Below are 13,600 nucleotides of genomic sequence, written 5' to 3'. Positions count from 1 at the left end.
TGAACACCTGGGGTGTAACGTACATTTTCATAAAACAAAATACTACAAAACAACATGGCTGACAAACTAAAGAGATCGTTAAGCATACAGTCAAGCTCACTTCAAAAAGGAATTTAGTATGGCATTTTTCATATTTTGTCAGGTTCTTATGGACAAATCCTAAACGATAGCAGTCAATCTTGAACATAGTTCAGAGGGAATAAGGCCATAAAGAGACTTGGATTCTTTTCTCTCTCATTTCAGTATTTTCGATCTGTACATCTTCTAACATTTATTCATTGTTCTTTCCTTCTCACATGTGAAAAATGCATCCATCAGAACTAACACGACTCGTAATGGCAAGGAGGTTTATTCAATAACAAATGGCATAGCACTCAGGAAAATGACATAACAATGGTGTGTTACAACTGACATTGACACCACAGGCAATTACAACAAAATATATCATAACATCATGTCGAAAGACAGTTTTTGAGTGAGACAGCTTTGGAAAAAAGTACTGTGTTGTTCTTTGGCACACTGTTTAGGCTTTCTTGGCACTGAACAAGCGCGGGATCGGGATGTGCTGACACTCTTGATGGTTAGTCGACGTGGACTAAAACGCCTAAATATTTCTGTATCCATGTCCACTTTTCGTAAGGACCTCCTGCATAACTGGACGCTTTTTCTCAGAAGGTTTGAAATATCTTTGTCATCCATTGTTCTTCTTTTGACTTTATGCATCTGGGGTATCTGTCTTCTCTTCGCTCCTTCAGGAATATCTATCATGCTGCTGTCATGGTCGCTCAGTGGGTAGTCTACCAAGGGCGGATATCCCAGGTCAAAAGAGTCTTCAAAGGAAAGGCAACTCTCAGTGAATGAGTAGTCAACCAGCGACTTGTTAAGGGCTTTGCAGGAAGGGGAAGTCATAGTATTTTTGATAGTATCTTTAGAACTAATCCTGAGGTAAACAGATAATGGAACACTGAGGAATATCCACTCGCAGATGGTTTATATTCAGATATACAGATGACACTGACCATGTCTGACACTGAGACAAGACAAGATTGGTGCCAATCACGGAAAGCTCACCACCATGTTGTTACAGACAGTCCCATCACAATGGGGGATGATACAGTCTATCATTTATAATCGTACTGTAACTACCTGTCTTCAGACGATTATATGTAAATATTTAGTGGCATGAAAAAAGAAGTCACCGAGTCAACTGAAGTTTGTAGACATCGACAAGGATGAAACGACGATAGGCAAGATAGCGGTTTTGAATCAACTAACAAGGCATAAATGGTGTCAGGATCAGTTTACTGTAGAAGTTATGGAAATAATATCTAGAAACAAAACGTCCAAATGTCAACATGCACTTAAATCCATGCCATGCATTGTTTTACTGTAAAGAAAGAATGCTTCAATATATAGATCAGTATTCTGTTTCAGCGCCAAATTAATAACAATATACTTGTACATGTATAGGATTTATCTGTTTAATGACACGGGTACTTCTAATTTCTAAGAACTTGAACTTAATTATGCCATATAGATATTTGCCATCGTTATAGGCACATACATACCTTGTTTATCTGATTAAAGTATTTTCTTTCTTACATATGATTAAGTTATATTTTTAATCTAACATTCGAATTGAAAGAGAAATACACATATTTCTTGCAATACACGAATTTCTGTCCTTCGCCAGTTGTTTGGAAATGAAAATGCTCTTGATTGATTGTACTTGTGCGTCCTACTGTAACAACATGGCTGGCTGGAAGAGTAAACAAGACTTCAGTTTAAGGTTGTTTGTGTAAACAAAGGACTCAATGAGATCATATCAGAAACCTACTTATGTTTTGTGTTTTAGACACTTCAGTGATCTTGGCTGAGTGGATTTGTCTGATGATAATCGGGATTATTTGACAGATGGGTCTCTGTGTCTGACGATGTAACCCTTCCCTCCGTATTTAATCGGCCTCCCTCTGTATTTGGTTAGTTTACCTCAGGCTTTCAAATCGTCTACTATTACCAGAAAAGTATGGATTCCTCTGCTCTGAATGTCAGAAACAAACAGTTGGTGGATTACTCATTTACCGAGAGTTGTCTTTCCCTTGATGTTTCCTTCAATCAGAGCTATCTGCCTCTACTGGATTGTTCTAGAAGGGAGAAGGAAGAAACAGATTGTGTGGATTCTACATCAGTTCTACACAATCTACAGTCATATCTAACAGCAATGATGATGGAGACCCCCAGCATAGTAGATTGCAGGCCCATACGAAAAGACCAAATCAAGACAAGACTGATGCAGACACTTGAGTCGGAGAAGACGGAAGAGGAGAAACGGAAGGCCAGGATTATCATGTCCGTTCTCAAGAGAGGCAAAATGCACAGATCAGTTTTCAGACGATTCAGCCCTCGGCGAGTCACCCTCAAACGTGGAGCAACATTCCATCCTCTCAAACGCCAAGATGGAACACTCAAATCGATCAGACCTGCACACACAAGACATAATGCCACGTTAATGAGTGATTTGCTGTGCTTCAAGCCCATGTAGTAATCGCAGATAATTTATTTGCTGTGCTTCAAGTCCGTGTAGTAATAGCAGATAATTTCGAATGGTTGTGAAACATTGATTTCTTTGTTAGATGTTATGTTGAAAGTGCTACATTTACATGTTATTGTTGCCTGTATCAATAAATCGATAAAAAAGAATGATATATGCATGATGAGTTTTTCTTCATGAAATATATACCATGTGACACAATCTATATGTCACATTTGACATTCACACCTTCACATCCAATGAGCTACAAAGCTAGTCCAGTTCTTTTCTTGTGATAATGTCATATTTAGATCAGTATTGGAAGTGATTGCACTGAGCAATTAATATTGTAGTTAAAATTGACAGTTTGACATAGACAAGTAGCAGTGTCCAACCTTATGGAAAATCACCAAAATACACAAACACACAAACACACACACAAGACGAAACGTTAGCCAGCATAATATTGTAGCAAGATGGTAAATGTAACCACAATGTGGTGTGTATACATGCATAACAACGTTGCATTTACACACTTTGACAAACAAACCCCAATAGTATGTAATCTATTCGCCGTACACGTTTTTTTATAAACAGAATAACCCACAAGGCCCATGGATCCAATCCATTTTGTGTTTCTGACTGTGTGACGGTTTATGCATACACATCGTAGCAGAGTAAAGAACATTTACTATACGTTCGAGGTACTGATACACAATCAACCACAGCCATACTGTGTCTGTTCAAAACAAGAACTTTTCTGTCCAATTTACTATGTATATTATATTATCACTTTACTGGTGTGTACCAAATATACTGAACACCTGGGGTGTAACGTACATTTTCATAAAACAAAATACTACAAAACAACATGGCTGACAAACTAAAGAGATCGTTAAGCATACAGTCAAGCTCACTTCAAAAAGGAATTTAGTATGGCATTTTTCATATTTTGTCAGGTTCTTATGGACAAATCCTAAACGATAGCAGTCAATCTTGAACATAGTTCAGAGGGAATAAGGCCATAAAGAGACTTGGATTCTTTTCTCTCTCATTTCAGTATTTTCGATCTGTACATCTTCTAACATTTATTCATTGTTCTTTCCTTCTCACATGTGAAAAATGCATCCATCAGAACTAACACGACTCGTAATGGCAAGGAGGTTTATTCAATAACAAATGGCATAGCACTCAGGAAAATGACATAACAATGGTGTGTTACAACTGACATTGACACCACAGGCAATTACAACAAAATATATCATAACATCATGTCGAAAGACAGTTTTTGAGTGAGACAGCTTTGGAAAAAAGTACTGTGTTGTTCTTTGGCACACTGTTTAGGCTTTCTTGGCACTGAACAAGCGCGGGATCGGGATGTGCTGACACTCTTGATGGTTAGTCGACGTGGACTAAAACGCCTAAATATTTCTGTATCCATGTCCACTTTTCGTAAGGACCTCCTGCATAACTGGACGCTTTTTCTCAGAAGGTTTGAAATATCTTTGTCATCCATTGTTCTTCTTTTGACTTTATGCATCTGGGGTATCTGTCTTCTCTTCGCTCCTTCAGGAATATCTATCATGCTGCTGTCATGGTCGCTCAGTGGGTAGTCTACCAAGGGCGGATATCCCAGGTCAAAAGAGTCTTCAAAGGAAAGGCAACTCTCAGTGAATGAGTAGTCAACCAGCGACTTGTTAAGGGCTTTGCAGGAAGGGGAAGTCATAGTATTTTTGATAGTATCTTTAGAACTAATCCTGAGGTAAACAGATAATGGAACACTGAGGAATATCCACTCGCAGATGGTTTATATTCAGATATACAGATGACACTGACCATGTCTGACACTGAGACAAGACAAGATTGGTGCCAATCACGGAAAGCTCACCACCATGTTGTTACAGACAGTCCCATCACAATGGGGGATGATACAGTCTATCATTTATAATCGTACTGTAACTACCTGTCTTCAGACGATTATATGTAAATATTTAGTGGCATGAAAAAAGAAGTCACCGAGTCAACTGAAGTTTGTAGACATCGACAAGGATGAAACGACGATAGGCAAGATAGCGGTTTTGAATCAACTAACAAGGCATAAATGGTGTCAGGATCAGTTTACTGTAGAAGTTATGGAAATAATATCTAGAAACAAAACGTCCAAATGTCAACATGCACTTAAATCCATGCCATGCATTGTTTTACTGTAAAGAAAGAATGCTTCAATATATAGATCAGTATTCTGTTTCAGCGCCAAATTAATAACAATATACTTGTACATGTATAGGATTTATCTGTTTAATGACACGGGTACTTCTAATTTCTAAGAACTTGAACTTAATTATGCCATATAGATATTTGCCATCGTTATAGGCACATACATACCTTGTTTATCTGATTAAAGTATTTTCTTTCTTACATATGATTAAGTTATATTTTTAATCTAACATTCGAATTGAAAGAGAAATACACATATTTCTTGCAATACACGAATTTCTGTCCTTCGCCAGTTGTTTGGAAATGAAAATGCTCTTGATTGATTGTACTTGTGCGTCCTACTGTAACAACATGGCTGGCTGGAAGAGTAAACAAGACTTCAGTTTAAGGTTGTTTGTGTAAACAAAGGACTCAATGAGATCATATCAGAAACCTACTTATGTTTTGTGTTTTAGACACTTCAGTGATCTTGGCTGAGTGGATTTGTCTGATGATAATCGGGATTATTTGACAGATGGGTCTCTGTGTCTGACGATGTAACCCTTCCCTCCGTATTTAATCGGCCTCCCTCTGTATTTGGTTAGTTTACCTCAGGCTTTCAAATCGTCTACTATTACCAGAAAAGTATGGATTCCTCTGCTCTGAATGTCAGAAACAAACAGTTGGTGGATTACTCATTTACCGAGAGTTGTCTTTCCCTTGATGTTTCCTTCAATCAGAGCTATCTGCCTCTACTGGATTGTTCTAGAAGGGAGAAGGAAGAAACAGATTGTGTGGATTCTACATCAGTTCTACACAATCTACAGTCATATCTAACAGCAATGATGATGGAGACCCCCAGCATAGTAGATTGCAGGCCCATACGAAAAGACCAAATCAAGACAAGACTGATGCAGACACTTGAGTCGGAGAAGACGGAAGAGGAGAAACGGAAGGCCAGGATTATCATGTCCGTTCTCAAGAGAGGCAAAATGCACAGATCAGTTTTCAGACGATTCAGCCCTCGGCGAGTCACCCTCAAACGTGGAGCAACATTCCATCCTCTCAAACGCCAAGATGGAACACTCAAATCGATCAGACCTGCACACACAAGACATAATGCCACGTTAATGAGTGATTTGCTGTGCTTCAAGCCCATGTAGTAATCGCAGATAATTTATTTGCTGTGCTTCAAGCCCGTGAAGTAATAGCAGATAATTTCGAATGGTTGTGAAACATTGATTTCTTTGTTAGATGTTATGTTGAAAGTGCTACATTTACATGTTATTGTTGCCTGTATCAATAAATCGATAAAAAAGAATGATATATGCATGATGAGTTTTTCTTCATGAAATATATACCATGTGACACAATCTATATGTCACATTTGACATTCACACCTTCACATCCAATTAGCTACAAAGCTAGTCCAGTTCTTTTCTTGTGATAATGTCATATTTAGATTAGTATTGGAAGTGATTGCACTGAGCAATTAATATTGTAGTTAAAATTGACAGTTTGACATAGACAAGTAGCAGTGTCCAACCTTATGGAAAATCACCAAAATACACAAACACACAAACACACACACAAGACGAAACGTTAGCCAGCATAATATTGTAGCAAGATGGTAAATGTAACCACAATGTGGTGTGTATACATGCATAACAACGTTGCATTTACACACTTTGACAAACAAACCCCAATAGTATGTAATTTATTCGCCGTACACGTTTTTTTATAAACAGAATAACCCACAAGGCCCATGGATCCAATCCATTTTGTGTTTCTGACTGTGTGACGGTTTATGCATACACATCGTAGCAGAGTAAAGAACATTTACTATACGTTCGAGGAACTGATACACAATCAACCACAGCCATACTGTGTCTGTTCAAAACAAGAACTTTTCTGTCCAATTTACTATGTATATTATACTATCACTTTACTGGATGTGTACCAAATATACTGAACAACTGTGGTGTAACGTACATTTTCATAAAACAAAATACTACAAAACAATATGGCTGACAAACTAAAGAGATCGTTAAGCATACAGTCAAGCTCACTTCAAAAAGGAATTTAGTATGGCATTTTTCATATTTTGTCAGGTTCTTATGGACAAATCCTAAACGATAGTAGCCAATCTTGAACATAGTTCAGAGGGAATAAGGCCATAAAGGGACTTGGATTCTTTTCTCTCTCATTTCAGTATTTTCGATCTGTACATCTTCTAACATTTATTCATTGTTCTTTCCTTCTCACATGTGAAAAATGCATCCATCAGAACTAACACGACTCGTAATGGCAAGGAGGTTTATTCAATAACAAATGGCATAGCACTCAGGAAAATGACATAACAATGGTGTGTTACAACTGACATTGACACCACAGGCAATTACAACAAAATATATCATAACATCATGTCGAAAGACAGTTTTTGAGTGAGACAGCTTTGGAAAAAAGTACTGTGTTGTTCTTTGGCACACTGTTTAGGCTTTCTCGGCACTGAACAAGCGCGGGATCGGGATGTGCTGACACTCTTGATGGTTAGTCGACGTGGACTAAAACGCCTAAATATTTCTGTATCCATGTCCACTTTTCGTAAGGACCTCCTGCATAACTGGACGCTTTTTCTCAGAAGGTTTGAAATATCTTTGTCATCCATTGTTCTTCTTTTGACTTTATGCATCTGGGGTATCTGTCTTCTCTTCGCTCCTTCAGGAATATCTATCATGCTGCTGTCATGGTCGCTCAGTGGGTAGTCTACCAAGGGCGGATATCCCAGGTCAAAAGAGTCTTCAAAGGAAAGGCAACTCTCAGTGAATGAGTAGTCAACCAGCGACTTGTTAAGGGCTTTGCAGGAAGGGGAAGTCATAGTATTTTTGATAGTATCTTTAGAACTAATCCTGAGGTAAACAGATAATGGAACACTGAGGAATATCCACTCGCAGATGGTTTATATTCAGATATACAGATGACACTGACCATGTCTGACACTGAGACAAGACAAGATTGGTGCCAATCACGGAAAGCTCACCACCATGTTGTTACAGACAGTCCCATCACAATGGGGGATGATACAGTCTATCATTTATAATCGTACTGTAACTACCTGTCTTCAGACGATTATATGTAAATATTTAGTGGCATGAAAAAAGAAGTCACCGAGTCAACTGAAGTTTGTAGACATCGACAAGGATGAAACGACGATAGGCAAGATAGCGGTTTTGAATCAACTAACAAGGCATAAATGGTGTCAGGATCAGTTTACTGTAGAAGTTATGGAAATAATATCTAGAAACAAAACGTCCAAATGTCAACATGCACTTAAATCCATGCCATGCATTGTTTTACTGTAAAGAAAGAATGCTTCAATATATAGATCAGTATTCTGTTTCAGCGCCAAATTAATAACAATATACTTGTACATGTATAGGATTTATCTGTTTAATGACACGGGTACTTCTAATTTCTAAGAACTTGAACTTAATTATGCCATATAGATATTTGCCATCGTTATAGGCACATACATACCTTGTTTATCTGATTAAAGTATTTTCTTTCTTACATATGATCAAGTTATATTTTTAATCTAACATTCGAATTGAAAGAGAAATACACATATTTCTTGCAATACACGAATTTCTGTCCTTCGCCAGTTGTTTGGAAATGAAAATGCTCTTGATTGATTGTACTTGTGCGTCCTACTGTAACAACATGGCTGGCTGGAAGAGTAAACAAGACTTCAGTTTAAGGTTGTTTGTGTAAACAAAGGACTCAATGAGATCATATCAGAAACCTACTTATGTTTTGTGTTTTAGACACTTCAGTGATCTTGGCTGATTGGATTTGTCTGATGATAATCGGGATTATTTGACAGATGGGTCTCTGTGTCTGACGATGTAACCCTTCCCTCCGTATTTAATCGGCCTCCCTCTGTATTTGGTTAGTTTACCTCAGGCTTTCAAATCGTCTACTATTACCAGAAAAGTATGGATTCCTCTGCTCTGAATGTCAGAAACAAACAGTTGGTGGATTACTCATTTACCGAGAGTTGTCTTTCCCTTGATGTTTCCTTCAATCAGAGCTATCTGCCTCTACTGGATTGTTCTAGAAGGGAGAAGGAAGAAACAGATTGTGTGGATTCTACATCAGTTCTACACAATCTACAGTCATATCTAACAGCAATGATGATGGAGACCCCCAGCATAGTAGATTGCAGACCCATACGAAAAGACCAAATCAAGACAAGACTGATGCAGACACTTGAGTCGGAGAAGACGGAAGAGGAGAAACGGAAGGCCAGGATTATCATGTCCGTTCTCAAGAGAGGCAAAATGCACAGATCAGTTTTCAGACGATTCAGTCCTCGGCGAGTCACCCTCAAACGTGGAGCAACATTCCATCCTCTCAAACGCCAAGATGGAACACTCAAATCGATCAGACCTGCACACACAAGACATAATGCCACGTTAATGAGTGATTTGCTGTGCTTCAAGCCCATGTAGTAATCGCAGATAATTTATTTGCTGTGCTTCAAGCCCGTGAAGTAATAGCAGATAATTTCGAATGGTTGTGAAACATTGATTTCTTTGTTAGATGTTATGTTGAAAGTGCTACATTTACATGTTATTGTTGCCTGTATCAATAAATCGATAAAAAAGAATGATATATGCATGATGAGTTTTTCTTCATGAAATATATACCATGTGACACAATCTATATGTCACATTTGACATTCACACCTTCACATCCAATTAGCTACAAAGCTAATCCAGTTCTTTTCTTGTGATAATGTCATATTTAGATCAGTATTGGAAGTGATTGCACTGAGCAATTAATATTGTAGTTAAAATTGACAGTTTGACATAGACAAGTAGCAGTGTCCAACCTTATGGAAAATCACCAAAATACACAAACACACAAACACACACACAAGACGAAACGTTAGCCAGCATAATATTGTAGCAAGATGGTAAATGTAACCACAATGTGGTGTGTATACATGCATAACAACGTTGCATTTACACACTTTGACAAACAAACCCCAATAGTATGTACTTTATTCGCCGTACACGTTTTTTTATAAACAGAATAACCCACAAGGCCCATGGATCCAATCCATTTTGTGTTTCTGACTGTGTGACGGTTTATGCATACACATCGTAGCAGAGTAAAGAACATTTACTATACGTTCGAGGAACTGATACACAATCAACCACAGCCATACTGTGTCTGTTCAAAACAAGAACTTTTCTGTCCAATTTACTATGTATATTATACTATCACTTTACTGGATGTGTACCAAATATACTGAACAACTGTGGTGTAACGTACATTTTCATAAAACAAAATACTACAAAACAATATGGCTGACAAACTAAAGAGATCGTTAAGCATACAGTCAAGCTCACTTCAAAAAGGAATTTAGTATGGCATTTTTCATATTTTGTCAGGTTCTTATGGACAAATCCTAAACGATAGTAGTCAATCTTGAACATAGTTCAGAGGGAATAAGGCCATAAAGGGACTTGGATTCTTTTCTCTCTCATTTCAGTATTTTCGATCTGTACATCTTCTAACATTTATTCATTGTTCTTTCCTTCTCACATGTGAAAAATGCATCCATCAGAACTAACACGACTCGTAATGGCAAGGAGGTTTATTCAATAACAAATGGCATAGCACTCAGGAAAATGACATAACAATGGTGTGTTACAACTGACATTGACACCACAGGCAATTACAACAAAATATATCATAACATCATGTCGAAAGACAGTTTTTGAGTGAGACAGCTTTGGAAAAAAGTACTGTGTTGTTCTTTGGCACACTGTTTAGGCTTTCTCGGCACTGAACAAGCGCGGGATCGGGATGTGCTCACACTCTTGATGGTTAGTCGACGTGGACTAAAACGCCTAAATATTTCTGTATCCATGTCCACTTTTCGTAAGGACCTCCTGCATAACTGGACGCTTTTTCTCAGAAGGTTTGAAATATCTTTGTCATCCATTGTTCTTCTTTTGACTTTATGCATCTGGGGTATCTGTCTTCTCTTCGCTCCTTCAGGAATATCTATCATGCTGCTGTCATGGTCGCTCAGTGGGTAGTCTACCAAGGGCGGATATCCCAGGTCAAAAGAGTCTTCAAAGGAAAGGCAACTCTCAGTGAATGAGTAGTCAACCAGCGACTTGTTAAGGGCTTTGCAGGAAGGGGAAGTCATAGTATTTTTGATAGTATCTTTAGAACTAATCCTGAGGTAAACAGATAATGGAACACTGAGGAATATCCACTCGCAGATGGTTTATATTCAGATATACAGATGACACTGACCATGTCTGACACTGAGACAAGACAAGATTGGTGCCAATCACGGAAAGCTCACCACCATGTTGTTACAGACAGTCCCATCACAATGGGGGATGATACAGTCTATCATTTATAATCGTACTGTAACTACCTGTCTTCAGACGATTATATGTAAATATTTAGTGGCATGAAAAAAGAAGTCACCGAGTCAACTGAAGTTTGTAGACATCGACAAGGATGAAACGACGATAGGCAAGATAGCGGTTTTGAATCAACTAACAAGGCATAAATGGTGTCAGGATCAGTTTACTGTAGAAGTTATGGAAATAATATCTAGAAACAAAACGTCCAAATGTCAACATGCACTTAAATCCATGCCATGCATTGTTTTACTGTAAAGAAAGAATGCTTCAATATATAGATCAGTATTCTGTTTCAGCGCCAAATTAATAACAATATACTTGTACATGTATAGGATTTATCTGTTTAATGACACGGGTACTTCTAATTTCTAAGAACTTGAACTTAATTATGCCATATAGATATTTGCCATCGTTATAGGCACATACATACCTTGTTTATCTGATTAAAGTATTTTCTTTCTTACATATGATCAAGTTATATTTTTAATCTAACATTCGAATTGAAAGAGAAATACACATATTTCTTGCAATACACGAATTTCTGTCCTTCGCCAGTTGTTTGGAAATGAAAATGCTCTTGATTGATTGTACTTGTGCGTCCTACTGTAACAACATGGCTGGCTGGAAGAGTAAACAAGACTTCAGTTTAAGGTTGTTTGTGTAAACAAAGGACTCAATGAGATCATATCAGAAACCTACTTATGTTTTGTGTTTTAGACACTTCAGTGATCTTGGCTGAGTGGATTTGTCTGGTGATAATCGGGATTATTTGACAGATGGGTCTCTGTGTCTGACGATGTAACCCTTCCCTCCGTATTTAATCGGCCTCCCTCTGTATTTGGTTAGTTTACCTCACGCTTTCAAATCGTCTACTATTACCAGAAAAGTATGGATTCCTCTGCTCTGAATGTCAGAAACAAACAGTTGGTGGATTACTCATTTACCGAGAGTTGTCTTTCCCTTGATGTTTCCTTCAATCAGAGCTATCTGCCTCTACTGGATTGTTCTAGAAGGGAGAAGGAAGAAACAGATTGTGTGGATTCTACATCAGTTCTACACAATCTACAGTCATATCTAACAGCAATGATGATGGAGACCCCCAGCATAGTAGATTGCAGACCCATACGAAAAGACCAAATCAAGACAAGACTGATGCAGACACTTGAGTCGGAGAAGACGGAAGAGGAGAAACGGAAGGCCAGGATTATCATGTCCGTTCTCAAGAGAGGCAAAATGCACAGATCAGTTTTCAGACGATTCAGCCCTCGGCGAGTCACCCTCAAACGTGGAGCAACATTCCATCCTCTCAAACGCCAAGATGGAACACTCAAATCGATCAGACCTGCACACACAAGACATAATGCCACGTTAATGAGTGATTTGCTGTGCTTCAAGCCCATGTAGTAATCGCAGATAATTTATTTGCTGTGCTTCAAGCCCGTGTAGTAATAGCAGATAATTTCGAATGGTTGTGAAACATTGATTTCTTTGTTAGATGTTATGTTGAAAGTGCTACATTTACATGTTATTGTTGCCTGTATCAATAAATCGATAAAAAAGAATGATATATGCATGATGAGTTTTTCTTCATGAAATATATACCATGTGACACAATCTATATGTCACATTTGACATTCACACCTTCACATCCAATTAGCTACAAAGCTAATCCAGTTCTTTTCTTGTGATAATGTCATATTTAGATCAGTATTGGAAGTGATTGCACTGAGCAATTAATATTGTAGTTAAAATTGACAGTTTGACATAGACAAGTAGCAGTGTCCAACCTTATGGAAAATCACCAAAATACACAAACACACAAACACACACACACAAACACACACACACAAGACGAAACGTTAGCCAGCATAATATTGTAGCAAGATGGTAAATGTAACCACAATGTGGTGTGTATACATGCATAACAACGTTGCATTTACACACTTTGACAAACAAACCCCAATAGTATGTAATTTATTCGCCGTACACGTTTTTTTATAAACAGAATAACCCACAAGGCCCATGGATCCAATCCATTTTGTGTTTCTGACTGTGTGACGGTTTATGCATACACATCGTAGCAGAGTAAAGAACATTTACTATACGTTCGAGGAACTGATACACAATCAACCACAGCCATACTGTGTCTGTTCAAAACAAGAACTTTTCTGTCCAATTTACTATGTATATTATACTATCACTTTACTGGATGTGTACCAAATATACTGAACAACTGTGGTGTAACGTACATTTTCATAAAACAAAATACTACAAAACAATATGGCTGACAAACTAAAGAGATCGTTAAGCATACAGTCAAGCTCACTTCAAAAAGGAATTTAGTATGGCATTTTTCATATTTTGTCAGGTTCTTATGGACAAATCCTAAACGATAGTAGCCAATCTTGAACATAGTTCA

Source organism: Haliotis cracherodii, unplaced genomic scaffold, assembly GCF_022045235.1.
Source record: "Haliotis cracherodii isolate W230 unplaced genomic scaffold, xgHalCrac1.p SCAF_5, whole genome shotgun sequence".
NCBI classification, from domain to species: Eukaryota; Metazoa; Mollusca; class Gastropoda; order Lepetellida; family Haliotidae; genus Haliotis; species Haliotis cracherodii.
Note: the sequence above shows the minus strand (reverse complement) of the source record.